General features: G+C 46.2%; 1 protein-coding gene across 1 annotated transcript in view; it reads right to left on the bottom strand.

Annotated features, from left to right (window-relative positions):
• LOC142558071 (uncharacterized) overlaps positions 1–20,414 on the bottom strand; it is a 111,737-nt gene that overhangs the window by 82,753 nt on the left and 8,570 nt on the right. The gene's annotated exons all lie outside the window — the stretch shown is intronic.

Genomic DNA, 20,414 nt, shown 5'->3' with positions numbered 1-20,414 from the left:
TTAACCCTAATGCGTAACTTGGAGTACTAGAACAGGAAAACCACACTTATACGGCAAAGGGAAATACACAAAGTAATTCGCAAACAATTAAGTGATTAACCAATTGAATTTAGTGTCATTGTAGTTTACGAATGGTAGCCCGTGACATTGCAAGGCTTATCTTCCTGGAATGAACGAATTCAGATTATTTTATATTGCCAAGAGAAGAAGTGGAGGAAAGTTTTGAGATTTGTATCCAAAGAGTGCGCCTAAATATATAGGTATTTCAGTTACTCTTAGACTTACTCTATAGAACCACTTTTTATTGAAAGGAATGCAGCGTTTATCAAGGATCTATTTTCTAGCGCAATTGACAAATTAATGCAATAACTTTCGAGTAATTGTGGTTTCATTGTTAAAGCCTGCAAGAAATATTAAAACAGTTCTTTTTTTTGTCGGTGTAGCCAGCTCTAGAAACTACGGCGAAGACTGAATACTAGACGCGAGGGCAATTACATGCCTGTAGAAAGAAGAAACAAAGAGCATAGGGATTGTTACTGTAATAGCCATCATCGACCTGTAATCTGTTCCATAAATTAATTTTTTTTCTTGGTCACTTGATACATCACGTGTTTCCTACAGGCGCAATTTATCCAGGTAATCTCACCCGTCTGTGCAACAATTAAATGCGCCGACAGTGGGGTCACGACACCGGCGCGCCTTAAAAGCTGAGCGCTTTTTGGGCAACCCCAGCGAGACACCGACTCTTGACACTGACAAGGTGACACTACAGGCGCTGCTGCGCGTCGCCATTCCAACAGGGCATACTTGAAGGTCAGTGGGTGCGCCACTACGTTCGCCTGCACGAAGGCAGCGTCACTATTGAACTCACGCAAACTGGCAATATGACAACAATTATTCCCTGACGCAAATAAAGGTATCTGAAGCGCATAAAATACGCTAATGTACGGTGCCATTACGACGAGGGCGGCTGCACGGGCTTGTTGGTATGGCATCTTCCACATTGTTGTAGCGCAATATGAACGGCAGGGACACAGTGATGCTCATTCGCGAAACACACCGCGCTTTGTGTCAAATGTGCCTTTCTGTGTCCCTATCGCTCAGCTTGCGCTAGAGCATAGTAGACCCTGTTGCTTTGAGCTACAGCGATTGGTTGACATTTTTTATGGGATAAAAGCATGGTCGTCTCCATCTATTTGGTACACGATCTTCCCATTCAGACCACAATCAAAAGCTATGTTCTGAGCGTTAGACATCAGCTTTAAATTAGGAAAGCAGTGCATTCTTACAGAAAGTTTGAAGGTCACATTGTAAAACTCTGCAGAACTCTTGTATGTAGACCTTAGATTTGTTTTCATGTGAATATACCTTGCAATTTCACTGATTACAGTACGTGAAAACCAACGCCTTGCTTAACGTAATAGTTAAAGCAAATTTATGGAACTGAAATCCGCACTTGGATTTTTGTCGCTCATACTTATATTTTTTCTGCGGTCCGACTAGAAGCGCATGCGGACTAGTACGAAGCAAAAACAAGTATTCCGAATCTAAGTTTAGAAGTCCATACTGTGCGCGACACACATGGGTTTTTACCAATATATAACCGATATATGACCAACATGTACCAACATATTATAAGGGCAGGAGTGACGTTAGAATGTGGAGAAACTTTGGAAGTAATACAGAGTAGGACAAAAACTGGGAAAAGTGGGACTACTGCAACGGTCAGCCGAATGGATATGCAATTCGTACACAAAGTGATAACTGCGTGCGCCGCTTTTGGACCATCAGTGCTGTCAGCATGACATTACCGAACAAGAACAACCTCTAGCATGAATAGGAACTGGGTTTTCAGACCAGCTCGACTCGAAGCTGTCATTCTTCGTAGAGCTTTCGGCTCAGAAAGCCTGCGAAATGATTGGCCATTTTTCTAATTCCTAAATTTTTCATAATGCTCTTAGCGGGAAAGGACAGGCCGCAGTTTTCCGGCTCCGCTACTTCCTATTAGCGTTCATGTTTTAGATCAGACGGCTTGTATCGTTAAGCTCTGAGTGGTGCTATGTTTAGGCACGTCACCCTATCGTGTTTCATGCCTTCCGTCCGCCCAGCCTAGACCACGCAGGCCGTGCGTTTCTCTGCCCGCTCTAATGGTTAGACCATAGATAACAGGAATGCTTTCACATTCCATGTTACGTATTAGCACTATGTCCATCCATACGCATTGTTATTGAAGCAAAACCCGAATACGTATTCAGTCTGTGCTTTCGAAGACCAACAAACATTCCAAGAACTTAAGCCCAACTGTCAGAGCAAGTACGAGGGCCAAAAAAGCCAGTACACCATATCGCCAGCTTGGTTCTAAATAATGAAAAGTTTAGTTACATTGGATAGCTAATAACGATTGAAAGCTTCCAGCTGCTCAAAATTAAGCCACGTCGGATAGAGCAGAAATTAATTCTGACCATTGTAAAAAAAAAAGAATTTTCCATCTGGACTCTGAACTGAGTAGCTGAAGAGCGCCGTTAAGTGAATGTGAAAAGATCTATCTAGTGATGTTAGCTGACGTCTGCCGGGCTCTGCTACACAAGACGCACAATCCCTTGCTTAATTAAAAGAGAAGAGCTAGGAAAGCCTGCAGTGCCATGCGACGCCAAGAAGGTATTTTTAGAGCGTCGTTGTCTGTACGTAAAAAGTTTCAAACAGCGGCTACAGAACAGCCACCATACAAAATTTCACGCGAGAGTGCGACTACCTTAGATAGGGGAGCGTTTCAACAATAAAGCTGAAACGAAACGCCAGAATTACTGCTCGAAAGAAGTGCCGCATCACCGAAACGGGGAGAACCGGTGCTGCTCCTGGGGATGGCCACCACGTTAAGGCTGCCACCGGTGGGTGGCCCCGCCACGCTGAAATATCTGGACACGCGCGGCCATTTGCACCTCATCCTACAACTGCCTTGTGGGCGCGTCGTTGTGTTGGGTAGTATATGACGGTTTATCGCAAAAAAGAATATTTTTCTGCCCTTCAGCTTTACAAATATTGAGTCAATAACTACTACTTGTTTATAAACGATTTTATAAACGAATACGAGTTTATAACGAGTTTATAAATGAATAAACGTGGGATGCAAGAGCACATTCCTTCCCCCACCCCCTCTAACGCTGGTAAATAAATCAGACCAAACGAAGTGATAAGTTTTGCCTCATATCTATCTGATCCCACTGGTTTCGTCGCTACCCAACACTGCAAATTTCGCTTTTGCTTTGGGAAATAAAAGAATACGATTACGCTTCAAAACTATTCAAGATTCGCACGAACACCTCGCACTCAAGCTGTCCGTAACCTCACGTTCTAGCTACTGTTAATGCAAGAGATTTTACGGAAGGAGGCCGAAAAATGGCGAAGAGCGCTTAGAAAAGGAAAGCGTTGGTGATACGGCGCCATCGCATAAAGAAGTTCGTTTCGGGCGTGTTTCGTGCGAGGACAATCCTAAGGGGCGTAGAGGCTCTTATTTTTGTAGCCAAATATTTATATAACATTCTAAAATTATTCTACATTTAAAACCTTTCCCGCAAGCATTTGCTTCAGCACAAAAAAATAAGTTAAAAAAAGTAAGGAGAAATAAAAGTAAGTGTGAGGCAAAGAAAACAATGCGGTTTGCGGAATAGCAAATTAAAAAAGATTACTTTCACGCTTACTTTCACGATTTTAAAACGTTTACACTTTCTCTACAGGCAGAAAAGATATATGCGGAAGCTGTTCGCACAAAGCGATTACTCGAAAAAGACACGGAGGCTAAAACAACATCCGTAAATTTGCTTTTGCGAGTTGCATCTGCGAGTTTCTTTCCGGATTTTGCTATGCATACTATGAACTCTATGTAATGTACCTGTTTTCTTCGGTGCGAAAATCCGCACCAAAGAAAGTCCGCAACCAGCTATAAATTAGTGTTTACACATAGGAATATTGCAAATGCGGCCTTCGCTTTTGCTGAAATTCCCCAAACATGAACTGTTCACATCGGTTTAACGTATACGGAGAAACATTTTATGGTATTTTTCCCGAGTATGCAGTAGAAAGCAGTAAAAGGGGATGCGGTGTTGAGGTACCCACGGCCCTTTTTTATGGAATAACGCGTAACGTATGCGACAGGTTTATTCCTGGCTTCCGTTTCTTTCCCGAGTTTCATGAACTAAGAAGCAGCATGCAGCGATCTATATGCGATTTTATCGCAAAGCATTCTCCAGTTCCACGTATCGGGTAGCGCAGAGAGTACGCCAGCCTTGTGCTGTATATCATGAAAAAGCTGCTGTATTGCAATAGCGGACGTGCAAAATGAGGCTCATGTGCTTAGATTTAGCAAAACAGGCGCTATGATATGAGAGATACCTCTAAGTACGGCAAGCTTTTGATCAGAAGGGACGAATTTATTGTATCAGCTGTAACTAAATAATAAGATGTCGAACAAGGAAATCAATTTATGTAGCGGCTATAATGACGCAAATAAAATCAAGCTTTACCGCATAAGAAGGCAGTGACTGTGGTGTAGGGAAATCCTAGAAACGATGCAATGTTGTGCCTCGTGCAAACAGCGCCGTGCAATTGAGCGAGCTTTCGCAGAGCTGGCACTTAATCTGGCGCGCTCCTGTCCGGGACAACGTTGCGACACCGATCGCTCACTAACTCGTAGGCGCTGCCTCTTGAGACCGGACGGTTACCCGCGCTGCAGTAGTTAGTCGCCTGACTTTATCAGGCATTAAATACAAACGGACGGAAAGTGCCTGGCTGTAAGCATATTAATTTTAGGTCCCTTTAAATTGTATAAAATTTCTTCATTCACAGTACGCTATTCAGAGCAATAAAAAAAGCTCATTTTAATTAGTAAATTGATTGGAATGAACAAAATTACGGGCGGCTGCTGTAATCTAGTGTGAACAATATGCGCTTGGTTATGTTTGCGTAGAATGGTCCGTCTTTATGAAACGCGCAGCATAATATTTGAGGCGCCCTGTGTAGCGGACAGTCTGTACTGTCGCCGACATCCTGGTCACCCCTTCTCCTCGACTTGCGATTATTTTTATCTCGTCGCATACTATGGTGCGTATGATATCTTGGGATGCGCTACAAGACGACCTGATCCTTGCAGTTGTTGACATGCACATATCGATGATCACGATGTCACTCAACGTACCGACGGGCCTTTCTTGCCGCAGGCGAGACATTGACCCAACGAGACGTTTCATCATTGCAAAAATGTAATCGCAACTTTTCCAACCAATGCACATTGTGTTCCTTCGGGTGTGCGTCGAGTGCTACAGAATCAATATGTCTAACAATTTTATTTATCTGTTCGTAATAATACACTTTAAGAAGCTATACTAATTTGCAAAATGTGAAGGCGTTACTCGGTCCAAAAGCATGATGGATGTTGCGGCCTCGTCTTTAAATTGTTGCTCGACAGATCAGGATCCCAACCATACGCTTTGTCTACATAGCGAGCTTTCTTGATGGAAGCACAAGCTAGCACGAAGCTTGGCCAAGAATATACTGCTTTTTTTCATTAAAGACAACGCCCAGGCCGACATTACTTCTAATATAAGCATTATATACATGGTAATTTTCCTATGCGAACTTTTGCGCGAGCGTAGACACAGCTTCTCACGTTGGACAGAGTGACAGATCAGAGCTGTTGTCTCCCTTCGTCCAATGCAACACCAAAAATGTTCGTAATTCTTTCTACAGTCGTTTTGTTGCAGTACCCGCTACGACCTTCCCCTTAATGTTTCCTCTCAAATACGTATGTTCGCTGAAGATTGTGTCATCTACCGCACAATTACTAATGACTCTGACCACAATATCTTACAAAATGACCTTAAAAAAGTGCAAGGCCGGTGCAACCACTGGTTAATGACCCTTAACGCCAATAAATGTAAAGTAATGTGCTTCACTCGCCGCCATCAGCCCTTATACTCACCGTATAATATTACTAATACTACTTTAGAAAAAGTGGACACATTTAAATACCTCGGCGTCACCCTTTCATACGACTTAGACTGGTCTGCTCATGTAACGCGCATTACTGCATCTGCTAACTAAACACTGGGATTCCTAAAACGCCATCTGCGTCATGCACCGCAACAAGTCAAACTACTAGCATTCAAGACGCTCGTACGTCCGAAAATTGAATACGCATCCCCCATCTGGTCACCACATCAAACTTACCTTATCAATTCACTTGAAAGAATTCAGAATCGTGCGGCAAGATTCATTCATTCTTCGTATTCTTATAACACTAGCGTATCACTACTTAAAGCACAGTCCGCCTTAAACACGCTATCATCCCGGCGTCGCACTGATTCGTTAATCCTCTTTCACAAGTTCTATTACAGTTCACGCCACCATGCACCATTTGTGCTGGCCCCACCCCCTCGCCATTCCCTGCGTACAGGGCATTCCTTGCAAGTAACCCGTCCACGCAGCCGAACTACAACGTTCTCTGCGTCCTTCTTTTGCCGATCATCAAGCGACTGGAACGGCCTGCCCTGTCACATAACTGAAATCACCTGTTCAACGACGTTTGCTGATAAGCTTATTACTAATATTCTTCACTGAACTCATGTGGCCACCAATTAAAATGCACATTTGTAAAACCCACCCCTTATGTAATACCCCCATTGAGCGGTCTTTAAGGAAAATAAAAGTGAAAGTGAAGTGAAGTGAACCTTGCTTCACGAACTGTTGTGCAGATGTGGTCACATTTATAGTCATAATGTGGTTCAAGAAGGGCCGCAAAGACTGAGCATGTTCCACTGACTGATAGTCCGAAAGGTTACTCAGGTGATCAACTATGTAGAGAAATAAGTGACGTTTCCCCTCCTAAAAAGACTGCTTGTATGCTTGACAAATTTCATGGAACCCGATCATTTCCATTAGTATAAGAATGCGTATAACTTTTTAACTCCTTTTACGTTTCATTCTACCACGACCAGTGTTCCCTGATCTGCACAAGGAATTGCAGAATGCAAGTATCTGGCTTAATAAGTTTAAGAGCAGCAATTTCGGTCGTGTAGACATTACTAAACAAATTAATATTCTGGACAACGATATGTTCCATAGGTAATCGAGCAAAAAAGCTTCATTTCCAATCTAGTTGTGGTGCGTTCACAATGAATTGGTTTGTTTTGCGCACAAGATAATGCAAAACAAAGCCACTAAGAAACCAAAGTGGTCATGCTTCAAATCAATACTGCTGAGTAAGATGCCGCCATGAAGGCTATGGAATATATCACACAACCAGTCCAGCTTTACGCTTGCCCCAATACAAGCACAAGAGCTTTCGCCTGCATTTTCCTACGCCTGCTAGGAGACAACACCATTGAAGAAGAGTGTTTTCTGCATTTGTAGTGGCAGAAAAATGCCAAAATATAGAGAAGGTAAAACATATGCTGTAGCAAGGAGATTAAGCTCTATATAACTTCATCGGAGGCAACAAACAAGAAAAAAAGACATTCAGTCTTCCAGAATTGTTCCTGAAATATCAACCAGTGCTCAGAATAGCCTCGAAGGCCCATTATTGCTATGTATACAAAGCGGTTTGTTGCTTTGGAAGAACCGCAGACGCTGTCTTGCTTGCCCGAATGCCAAGAAATGCATGTTCTATTACATGTAGCTACGCTCAAGCAAATTCCGATTAGCTTACAAGTCTGAAGGCGGACATGGCAGCGGTACAAAATGTTAGCTTCCTTTAAAGTGGGAGGTTCCGGTTCAGTTAGGTCATTTTAAATATACTATGAAAAATATACAATGTGTCGAGTCATCAGACCATCACCGGTAAGCGCTTCACTAAGCTGTTCTCGTCAAATGAATCACCTCTATGTATAACGTATGCAGAGCACCCTGGTCAGCTTGTCTGCATAATTACGTGAAGGCGCTTCGAGTTCTCGTCTTGGCGCAGATCAGTAAGTTGATTAGCTCTACGTCAACTCTCGAGCTTTCTTAACAGCAACAGCCCAGACAGAAAACTTACACATCGTAATTATGAACCGCACATGATAGCGCAAAAGGACAGAAGGGTTCCTGTCCTTGTGCCTTGTTTTCGCTTTACGGGCACACGGAACAGCACAAGACGCGGACCAAACAGCGTCCGTCGCGTTTGTTTGTTGGTTTTTTCAGTTAAACTTGGTTGCGAGTCGAACGCAGTATCGTTCTCTTTCTTTTCTTAGTCCGTGTGTTTTTGAGCTTGTTATTTACGACGCACTCACACCAACTCGTTAACTTTTGCGTTTCTACCGTACTTTCACATCTTTATGTAGCATCGGATCAAGTCGTGAGGTGACATGCACCGATTTCGGCTGTTCGACATTCACGCACTGCGACCATTATTCGCGACATGGTTACCTTTAACGAATACTAAATGTTGTCCCTTTTAACACGCTTACAGTCACGTTTTAGTACATTCACCAGACTGGCCGCCATGCCACGACACTGCGCACAGACGCAACAGTCTTTGCTGCATTTTGCGGAGCCTGCCTTACCCTTAGCCATTTCTTTTTCATGGTTGAAACTCACTTTATTTGCATGATGATGCCTGTAAGGTCTCTCTGATTGTTCGTGTTCTTAAGCGTCCCGAATCGGCCACGTGCTTTGTGTATAGAGAGGGGGGTCACTTGCCCCCCCCCCCATGTCAGCGGGGCAACCGTTTCTGTGTTATGTGGGGTCACAGGGACCGCGCGGTGTTGGGTGACGCGTCGCGTCAGGCGCCAGGAGGGCGAGTGCCGATTCCGGGAAGTCGGTATTGTGCGCACGGTGTTGGCAGTCCGCCGAAGGTCACGCGAGTCCACAGAGACCAGCCTTGAAAGGGACCGCTTTACACGGTATTGTGGGTCTGGCTCCCGAGTACTTGACTAATTGGAGGCGCGGCTGAGGTTAAGAAGGGCTTAGCAACTTTGACCCCGTGCCGCATGTGCCGTTGATTGCGTTCCGGACGTTTTCTACGCGTCCGGAACGCAATCGCCAGCCATGTTGTTGGGTGCGACTGCCTGTGTGGTGTCGAAGGCCAGCTTACGGTGCACGCTGTAGGGATGCGGTGCACACGTTGTAGGAGTTAAGGACGTAGGAATGAAAACTTGGGAGGTTTATTTACATTGTCTACAGTGAGAGTCAATTAACAGTCAGAGTCATTACGGGCCGGCAGCAACTCGGAAGCTGCGGCCCGTCGCAAGAAGTTCGAAAGAGATGAATCAAGGAATGCTCCAGGAATGCTCTCCTGCTGCTCCCGGTCTGCGTCTTTTAAGCTCTTCGGTGTCTATAAGACGTAACGTTCAGCCATGGGCGAGCCCGCTCAGATGACGCCATTTTCGGCCAATCGGCGAGCCCGCTCAAGACTCGTCATTTTCGGCCAATGGTAGGCGCCCGTGCGATGGTGTCATATCCGGCGAAGAAAGTCGCTGCTTGGTCCCCCTGCGATCTTGCCTTGCTGACTTGCAATGCGCAGTCACAATAGCCAGGTGGGGGCGACGCCGCCAGGTTTTCACGGCGCATTACAGCCGTCTTTCTTCGGGACCCGCTTTACCCGCAACAGTGCCAGGACGGAAGAGTCCCTTGCGTTCACTTTCGGGGAGAGTCAAGCAGTGAATAGCTCTACCGGCTGCAAACAAAGTGGAGTCCGCCAACTTTTTTGCACGTGCCGTGCCTCAGGAATGTGGCATCCGTGCTTCTGCGCTCCTTAATTAGCTGTGGTGCGATTCGATGTGGTCTGGGGAATTCGAAGTGGGCTCATGAAACGGCCCCGTATCTAACAGCTCGTCCTCGCCCCGGAAGTTCGGAATGGCCGGTGAACTGAATTCGCTGGCCATGAGGAACGCTGAAAGAACCTGCAGAGTACTGGTGTCGAGCCTCGTTTCATAAACTTCGGGATCCTGGGCCCTGGAGAACATACGTCGAACAAACAAAACAGCGCTGCACCACGTGTAAGCGCAGGCTCTTCATCCCTGACTCACCAGGCTATTACTGAGTCAAAATGAACCCTGACCTTTTATTTCCCCAATTTTGACAAAGCAGTTCCTACCACCTTTCCAAACCGCTATCCATTTCTCCCCGTGCCGACAGGACCAGAGTGTCATTGTTGTAGCAAAACAATGGGTCGTTGCCGTTGCAAACAAACAATGAAAACAGCCGAACATAACTTAAGTGGCCTAACGACTCGAAGAGCGTGTTTCCAACCTGTCGCAGTGGCGTACTTACCTCCCGTATTGTTGCCACTGAACAGTCTGGCTATCTTTACAAGTACTTAATCACAAGCGCGCTAGCCTTGTGGTAACTAATCAGAACGCGTACTTGCGTCGTAGGCACACTTTTCATTACGCCTACTCACGTGTCTTTCTCTAGTCCATACAGGACACGTGCCTTAAACGAACAACTACACTTGCGTAACTTACGCACTCCGTAGAACCCTTAAAAAATGCGTCGGCTAATAGCTAGTTCTACGCACGCTCACTAAAGAAGTCAGAATGCGGCTGCCCTCAACACACACGAGCAACCCAGTCAAAAATCTGCTTCCTTCCGTCCGCACAGGACACGCGCTAATATACCTAAGAACACTTCTCAGCGCAAATCATGCACTCACTGAAAACCTACGCGGTTAACCTTAAAAAATAAAAAAACGCATAAGAAAACAAGATTAACGAAAACACATGCGCGCTATGATAGGCCTCCCAACAATAACCTTGACACTCAGGTTACTCACACACACAAAAAAAGAGCTTATCTACTTATTAATGAACACCTCGCGAAACTAACTGTTAACTTAAAACGCGTCTTTCCAATCTCGGAGCTTCTCGAACAAAACACAAAGCTCATACTTTTACATATTGAAAGAAACTTAAAACGCGAAAATGATCGGAGTGTTCGAAAATAAAACAAAACATGATTTACTTCCACGGAAGCACTCTTGGCCTCCCATTCCAAATGCTTACGTCTGACTCATACTTTGAGCCGTACCCGAGGTGGTCGCGGTCCGAAAGCTACTCTGGCTATCCAGGAACAACGAAAGGGCTGACTCTCTATCAGCTCCTCCAAGACGTTACAGTCTTCTGCCAATTTGCGTCCTGGCGCCCCTTTTTCCTCACGAACTCGATTGACCGCGTCGCTAGTCCCCACCTGGTCTCGACTTGCCACCTTGCGCTTCTTTGTACTACACGCTGCGCTTCGAAGAGAACGACGGAACGACGAGGAATTTAACTACCCCGTGCCCTTTGTCCGCGTCCGTGCAGAACGTGCTTCTCGGTCTCCTTTTGACCGGTGGCTGGAAAGTTTATGATGCGTCAACATCGTCAGTGACGACCGGACCTTTGTTTTCTTCGCGCCCTGCCCTCTTGGGTCTCTCGCCGTCTTTGGCGGCGCTACATTAGTCACCGCATTCCTATCTTTAGGGAACTTCTTTTTGCGGCGCTTTTTCTTTGTATTCCCTTTTATGCCGTCCTCTGGCGCCTCGTGCTGGCCGTTACAAATCTCATCGGCCCGGATCGGCCTCTTACCCGCACAATCTGATTGATTTTCATTTAAATCAACACTCTCTCTGCCTCGACTGGCGGACAGCTCAACCGACTCTGGAACAATGCAGCAGGCTTTACTCGAGTTATGCAACTCGCACTCTTGCGAACTGCCCTCTACTGCATTGCCCAGCTCACGCTGTGCATCGGCACACAGCCCGTCGGTATCGATCGCTGTCTCACGCGCACAGTCCGAATGATTTATAACTGAATCATCCCTATCTAGGCTATCTAGACTGGCGGAGAGCCGCACCGATCCCTCAACAATGCAGTTGTTTTCCCTTGAGCTACGCAGCTCGCAATCCTGAGAATTACCCTCAACTGCATCGCTCAGCTCGCACTTCACTTCTGCACGCAGATCTGGCTCTACATGGGTGCTCGTGTCTATCGGGTCAGCAGTACCCTTTTCTTCGCTAGCTACCTCGCTAACATTACAAGCGACGCACACGCGCGGTAACTGTGCCAATTTGTTCGCAGCTGGCCTAGCTGTCTCTACAGTCATCTGTTGGCACAGCACCTCGTCGCTCTCACTGCGGCCTTTAACGGCCTCTGTTGCCACTAAGGCATCGCTAGCAGCTAGCTTTTTTCCTTCACCTATGAATGTGCAGCCAATCTCACAGGCACTACTCTTCTCGTCGGATTTTGGCGAAAATCCCCTAGACACTTCCTGATTCTTGTGCTCTGTACTGCCTACAGAATTTTCAGACAGGCGTTGCCTTTGTTCCTTTAACTGCTGAAAATATTGTATCTGTTTTTCTAATGCTGCTATCTCTCTCTCGTACTTTTGCTTACGTTCTTGATACTCACGTTCGCGTTCATTCCCGCGTTCTTGACGCTTACGCTCACTCTTACGTTCACGACGCTCACGTTCGCCACGCTCACGCTCCCGTGGTTCTTGTATCACCTCCCAAGCAAGGTCAATTCTTTTATCATCATTGCCACTATGTTGAATCGCCTTTATGATAGCTGGCGTTTTCATCTGTTCTTCCGCCTCAACTCCCAAATTGTCGCACACCAACAACAAGTGTAACCTCGTCAACCTTCTAAGGTCCATGGCAGCTGCCCCGACTGGTGGTTAGAACTGTTTTCGTTAATTAATTTGTGCAAACACACAATGCAACAAATTCCCGATTCCCAGAACTATCAAAATGAACACACAAGAGTTGAAGTCTGGCGAATCAAAAGGAAAAAAACCACGCGCTCACTTACGGTTGCAGCACCCTGCCTTCCGGTTCATTGGTCCACTGTTCCCGGTTCCTCAGGACTCCCTGGGTCGAAGGCTCGCTCTTATTCGCTACTCCCAGTTTCTTAGGACCTCTTTCGACGAAGGCTCTCTCTTCTTCGCTCTTCCCAGTTCCTCGCGACTCCTTTGGACTAAGGTTCTTTATCGCTGTTCTGGGTTCTTCAGGATTTCTCTCGACGAAGGTTGATCCGTAGCGCTGCCACCTGTTGATGCATTTGAAGGCCATCCCACCGCTAGCAACCAGCTGTAGGAGTTTGGAGGCGATCCCACCGCTGCCACCAGTTGTAGGAGTTGATGAGGACTTCGGGATGAAAAACTTGGGTGGTTTATTTACATTATGTACAGTGAGAGTCAATTAACAGTCTCAGAGTCATTACGGGCCGGCAGCAACTCGGACGCTGCGGCCCGTCGCAAGAAGTTCGAAAGAGATGAATCAAGGAATGCTCCAGGGATGCTATCCTGCTGCTCCCGGTCTGCGTCTTTTAAGCTCTTCGGTGTCGATAAGACACGTCACGTTCAGCCAATGGGCGAGCCCGCTCAAGACTCGTCATTTTTGGCCAATGGTAGGCGCCCGTGCGATGGTGTCATCGAAGAGAGTCGCTGCTTGGTCGCCTGCGGTCTCGCCTTGCTGACTTGCAATGCGCGGTCACAATAGCCAGGTGGGGGCGACGCCGCCAGGTTTTCACGGCGTATTACAGCCGTCTTTCTTCGGGACCCACTTTACCCGCAACAGTGCCAGGACGGAAGAGTCCCTTCCCTTCACTTTCGCGAAGAGCAGTGAATAGCTCCACCGGCTGCACATGAAGTGGGGTCCGCCAACTTGTTTGCACGTGCCGTGCCTCAGGAATGTGGGATCCGTGCTTCTGCAGTCTTAATTAGTTGTGGTGCGATTCGATGTGGTCTGGGGAATTCGAAGTGGCCTCAGGGAACGGCCACGTATCTAGCAACGTGAAGAGTGCATTCGGACGGCGGCGTCTTGTAAACACGCACTTGGAAAACTGTCTTGTAGACAATAAGTTTGAAGGGCAAGGAGGGCCATCAGCTCCCACACGGACAAACTTTGAGTACAGCTGCACTACGTGGTGTCGATGCCCCTGCTTCCGAGACATATGCGGCCTAGAGACGCCCTTGGGATGTGAGGCGGCCTAGCGATAACTTGTTCGGGCCTGGCGTGTTTGCTGAGCCCGTCACTAACTACGTAGAAATGAGAGGGCAACGGAGTTTTAGGAAAGAAGGAAAAGAGCTTTGTTTTCCAATATGCTTGTTTTTAAGAGTAAGCCCATCCCCTTGGGTTGTGGCTTAACAAACGGTTGACTCTTATTGGCAACTGAACTTGTGGGACGGGCCAACGGCCCTACCGCCGTGTTTTGTTTGAATATTTGGGCTATAAAAATCTGGACGACATACTGTCCCTCAGACTTCGCTGAAATCAGGATTACTGATAGATCAGTGAGCCTCCGTACCATGTACGTTAGACTTGGCTGAAATCAGGATTACTGATAGATCAGTGAGGCTCCGTACCATGTACGTTAGACTTGGCTGAGATCAGAATTGCTGATAGATCAGTGAGCCTCCATACTATGTACGTTAAAACGAGTCTGGGCTCTAACAGTCATTGAGACAGTCGAAGAGTGAGACTTTGTTTCTCAATTGTTCAAGTTTGTAATGTATTTGTTTTACTTGCCATGTATATAGAAAAGTTCAACTATAAATATTTCTTGTACATCTGGGGTGCTATGCAGGATGCGCCGAGTTTCTCGTTCACCCGAGTTTTACCCGAGTTCGCTCGACGGCAGTCAGTGAACGGAGATAGCGTGAAACGCGCCGAAGCTGTAGGCAAAAAAATATGTAGACAAAAAGCCGCGTATGACAACATGAGCGCACCCTGCGCGGCACACTGCTTCCACGTTTCAAGCGCAGAAGGCTGCACAACGAAACGCGCCAGCGCCGCGTATTGTTATCAACGGATTATCGCAACTTAGCGATTCCGTGACTGTCCCGCTGTCTGTCTGCACACTTGCCGTGAGCCGCTTGCCACGCCTTTCCCGGGCGCGTCAAGGGCGTGCCTCCTCTTTCTGATGCTATCTTTCTTTCCTCCGTCGAATGCGAACAGGGTACATGCGGTGCATTTTCGCACCTACACTTCCACTCAGACGAATACGTTAAAATACAACAAATAAAATAACGAACATTTTTATTTCTTTAGGTATCTTTTTCGTTTTCAACGCTAGAAATTTGTGATGATAAACGGAGATCGAGCAAATTATTAAATTTTGCACTTCTTGCCGCGAGTGGCGACAGTGAGGCGAAAGCTTAGAAGCGGTACATTGAAGCGGGTCGCACGCACGAGGGCGTTCATACGGGGATAAGTCGCCTAGGGGCGCTGCAGTGCTATTCTCAATAAAGTCGGTCATGATCCATGAAGGGTCATGGCCACTCTTTCTCTATTAGGGGAATAGACACGCAGCGCCGCGGTACGGCTGTTCATCGCAGGCGCTTCACTAGGCTATTAAGGCCCGCGCTTTACCAACTAAAAACGACACAACGGCTATCGCTGCAAAATGGCGGCATGTTATTTTAGAGTGCGGAGTGACGCAGTTCAGTGAAAATGTACCAGTTTATCTTTGTGCGCGAAGCCTCTGCGATACTTTGCGAAAAGTGCGTGCTTCCCAGCGACAAAATTCATCGCTTGTCATCGCTTGCCCAGTGAAGGTGCGTCTGAGCGCATGTACGCAGTATATGAGTGTGTTGTGCAGTCGAACATGCTTGCGGATTACCTCTGCTGGAGCCAGCAGCGATCGCAGATGGATATCGTAACGACACCGCAGCACTCGCATTTTGGCAGGTGAGGGCTCTTGTGTGCAGTTATGAAATCAGACTTCGAACGGAAAAAGGTGTTGGAACTGTTGAGTGCACAGTGCTTGTGAAGAAATGCCATTGCACTGGGTCTAGGAGAGCGAGTGATTCTCGGACGCTGATCGTTTTTACGACGCTGTGGCTCCGTTTCATCACCAATGACAGAGCAGCCATCTCAAACGACTGCTGCAATACGCACTCCTCAGCATCGTCGTCCTCCTCGGCGCATCGACGCCTTGCAAGCAGCTACAGTGACGTGCCGATAATTATTTAGTGTGTGCTACGCGCCACAATGCAGGCAATGAAACCGTATTGTGGGGCCATCTCAGCCCGAGAAGATGTATGCATAAGCCAGCGACAGTCAACGCTTTGTTTTTGATAGTGGTGCTCAGTGCATCACCGATGACAGTGCGTTGTGCGTGTTTTATGTCGGCGGTCAAGATTGTTGATGCCTCTCAGCTCGACACCGCGTCGCTGTTGCCGGAAGATAAGTTGGGCGTGGCCCAACTGTAGTGGGTGCGCGCACAAGAGTTACACGCCTCGCGCGGGGCGTGACCTCTGGTTTTGATTGACAGGCGAACTCGTGCTAAACTCGTACATCGCGAAAACCCCTCCGAGTTCAACTCGGGAACATGGCGGCGGCAGCAGCAGCCTGTTTCATTGCATCCAGCGGCAGCAAGAGGCAGTATGACCGTCCGGACCCGTTCACCTACATGACCGACGGGGAGTTGCAGCGTCATTTTCGCCTGTCGAAGACATCAGTGCGCTGGCTGTGTGACGAGCAAGGCGAAGACTCTCGTCTGCGGAGACAGCGTGGCGGGCTTCATTCGCTCACCGTCGTAGAGCAAGTCATCTGTGCCCTCCGTTTCTACGGGACTGGGAGTTTTCAGGGAAGCGTCGGCGCCGAGCGTTGCATTGGACGCCATCAAACTACTGTTAGCCACTGTGTCAGAGATGTGTCTGACGCGCTTATCGATGCGGCAGTGCGTAAGCGGTGGCTAGCTTTCCAGAATACTGCGGCTGAGCGGGCATATATAAAAGAATGCTTCCTACTTCGTGGGAACATTACAAACGTAGTCGGGTGTGTCGACGGAACGTACGTAGGAATTAAGGCGCCTTCAGTGTCAGCGTTACTGTGATTAACATTGAAGCAATGTTTAGACACGCCATATTGCCAAATTTGTCACTTCTGTGTTGCCGACTTAAATTTTGTGTTAGCGACATCTTACATGCGGCTGCTTATGATACTAACTTTTTCGCTGGTTGATTACTTTTTGCCGATTGTACTACTTGTCTGTCAGGGTGCCTTCCAAATGGCTCATTTTCTTGGGAAAGAGGTTAATTAAGTACAAATAGATAAATGGATATCACAAATTGTGTGAAGTAACCTATGAATCCTAATCTCATAAAGAACTTGGGGTTCTTCATTAGTGAAGTTACTTAGTATGCACAATGCTGAATTTTGGTTATGCGTAATCTATCGGCCGCACTATGAAACAGCGAGGCATTGCACAATTTGTTGCAGCGCGAGATGTGGATGTTGCACCAAGCCTGTTGTGCCTATGCATGTGTGGCGAAATGAAAATGCATTGAGAATCTTAGTGTGTTGGCTTGCATGAAGAGAATACTTCAGATTGTTTGCTCTGTTCATTGTCGATGCATGTGCCAGAGGTTCAGTGTATCTTCATTTTTTTGGGGGGCGGCGTTATTCTGGATGGATAAATTGTATATTTTCGTCTCATAATGGGGCTCTAATTCTTAAGCAGTAGAGCAACGCACACCCAATGCTCTGCAGAACTCTCAGTACGTGAAGATGTCATGAACCACCAAGGCAAAATTACATATCGGGAGAAATGTGGTGCAGATGCCAATGAAAAGTGGGTGTTTAACCCACCATGATAAAAATAAAAATTGCAGAGCAAATAGACCATTTGTACAGCTTTAGAGCAATGATTACACAAAACGTGATATGCTCAAACGAGTAAATGCTCACCGCAGTGCCAAAGTAGGATGAGTGTCATGCAGCATATATTGGCATTGAACATGTCTCGTAACCGTTATTTTTATTGTAAGCCCTCGCTGTCACACCTTTCCCTCCGACACTCCCTTTACTGAAACGTGGCACTGTCTTTCCATTGGTGTCATGATGATAATGGTAACGGCAGCAGCAAGGCTGGTTAATGCTTGCCCCTTTGATTCCTGTGAGTTTAGTGGTAAAGAATATGGCACGTGCGTACATACACCTGTGCTGCAAAATTTAACACTTGTGATTTTTTGGAGAGCTAATTTGTGTTAGGAAATTTCAAAGATGTGCACCATTGTGGCCTAATAACTAGAGCATTGGTGAGGTCGAAGACTGGGTGTATTGGTATGGAAGCTTGAAGTTTAATTACACAACAATTCGATGGGACACAAAGCAGAAAAATACACAGCAGAATGCTCTGCTGTGTGTGTTACTCTCCTTTGTGTGCCGTTGAATTGTTGTGCGATCCAACTTGAAATATAGCATTCGGCTTCTTTGGTGCAGGACCGAGGAAGTGTGAGCTATTCGACAACATGCCAGTGCCTTGCCACACAATTATGGAAGTCGGAAGGTTTGCAAACAAAGCTTTGCTTTCAAATCCACCTGCTCATGTAATACAAGCACTGATTGAAAGAACCATCATACAAAAATACTGGTGAAATCAATGGCCTGTGAAAAGTGTAATTTGTATATTGACGCTGTTGACATAATAGGTGCCATACCGGCCTCAAAATTGTACTGGACAGAGGAGTTTGTATCCTATGTGAAGCACAACCTCCCATTGCATGCTGTGCAGATAACCAAGCTCAGTTTGTTTTGACGTGCTACACAACATTCACTGTAATCTGTTTTTGATTCTAAAGAAGTGCCAAACACCACCTCTTTTTCAAGAAAGTCATGGGAATATTTGGCGAGACCTTTTTACAGCCCCTCATAATGGAAGTGTGGCCAGCCAGCTTTGCTGGGATTCCTTTATAGATTTCTGCTCCTTATCATTGTGTGCTATCAAGTTGCAGAAGTCTATGCAACTGGTGCTAGGCATTACGTGTTTCTATAGTCGGATACAACTTTAGGAGGCTGCGGAATCTGCACTTTAAGGCAGGTGAACACAAGCTTGCACCAATGGGCACGCACTCTAGACTGACATCGTGCCGCCAGACAGACTAATACCTGCTCGTTGGAGAGGGACTATTTCTTTAGACGAGGCAATCAGATGCTGCGCTTTGGTCATCTGGGCGGGGCCTCTCTTGTCTTCTGAAGTTTTATCCGACTGTAAAGGATGCTGCTTTTCATACAACACAAAAGGACAAAGTGTACAAATATTTGGCCTATAAAATGGATACATCAGAAGTGTGCTATTGAAGGGCTTAAGATGTGTGAAATATAGTACATGCAATTATAAGACAATGTTAAAGAATATGTGGTATCGAACATGCATGTAATGGCACATTTGAATCGGGGAGTGTTGCAGTCATATGCACAGTCTATAGGTGATGGCATTATTAAGCTCCTGCTGTTTCCTGTCTTCATTGTGAATTACACACACCGTTCATCTTGTGGCTAATCAACACACACTGTATTCTTGCACATAGAAAGAACAAACAGCACAATGTGTATGCTGCATTAGTGTATTCTTTATTTACATGGTCCAAGAGTGGCACAGGTTGTCTTATGTTTTTGCCTATTTTGAAGGGACACCAAGTGCATGTTACAAGTCTCCTAATATGCACAGCACAATGTTTACTGCAATAATTTTATTTTCGTTCTTGAATAATAAACAAAATATTAAACTGAAAGCTCCTTTATAAGGTGCCTTTTGTGGTTTCAACAGGAGAGCAGTGAGGGCACCGATACTGCTGTTGCAGAGCAGCCCTTTGGACCTCTGCCACACTCTCAAGAGCACGTGCCTGGCGCTCGCCTACTGCCACCAGGCAGTTGAGTGCCTCCAGCAGCAGAATGTTTTGCTGCAAAAAAAGTGTATTGGAATGAATTGGCCGCATACAAACCATTATTTACAAAGAAAAGTGCTCGTTGCACTATTATTACTAAGTGCCCTTAACTTTGGAAACCTTTATGTAGTATGCATAATAAAACAATGTGTCGGGACAACGTTGCTTTATTTTTCATCACTGGGGTTTTCTTTTTCAGAGCCAATTGTCATGTTGATTAGTGTGCCAGCAGCTGAGGTGGCCCCGCACCTTCACGAGTCTCTGCTGTCGGCACCACAAACCTATTTTTGTTCGCTGCAGAACAAATGCCTCACCCTACAATGCCGTCTTATACGAGCTGATTGCATCCTATGCCTACAAACATCATATTTTTGTCCCATTACGCAATTTTCTGCCATCCTCGGCTGTAGTTCTCTCTCCTTGACATCCATTCTGTCATGCTTATGTAATCACCTGTTATGAATTGGCAACAAGTGATCGAATACGTGCATGGCCTGCCTGCCGATTCCTTTTTTTTTCCTTATCTCAACTAGCATATCAGTTGCCACGGTTTACTACGCCACTGTCTTCCTGCCTTAATGCTATCTCCAACAATTTTTGTTACTTCGCTTTCTGCACAGTCCTTGACATCTCAAGTTTCTTTGTTAACCTCCGGGTTTGTGTCCCATATTGCATAACCGGTAGAATGCAATGATTCTAAACTTTTTTTCAAGGATATCGGTAACGTGGCGATCACGATTCGGTAATGCCTTCCATGTGCTGTTCAACCCATGAAACTTTTGTATAAGTTTCCT

This window comes from Dermacentor variabilis, chromosome 9 (assembly GCF_050947875.1).
Source record: "Dermacentor variabilis isolate Ectoservices chromosome 9, ASM5094787v1, whole genome shotgun sequence".
Lineage (NCBI taxonomy): Eukaryota > Metazoa > Arthropoda > Arachnida > Ixodida > Ixodidae > Dermacentor > Dermacentor variabilis.
This window is presented reverse-complemented; position numbering and strand designations above follow the sequence as displayed.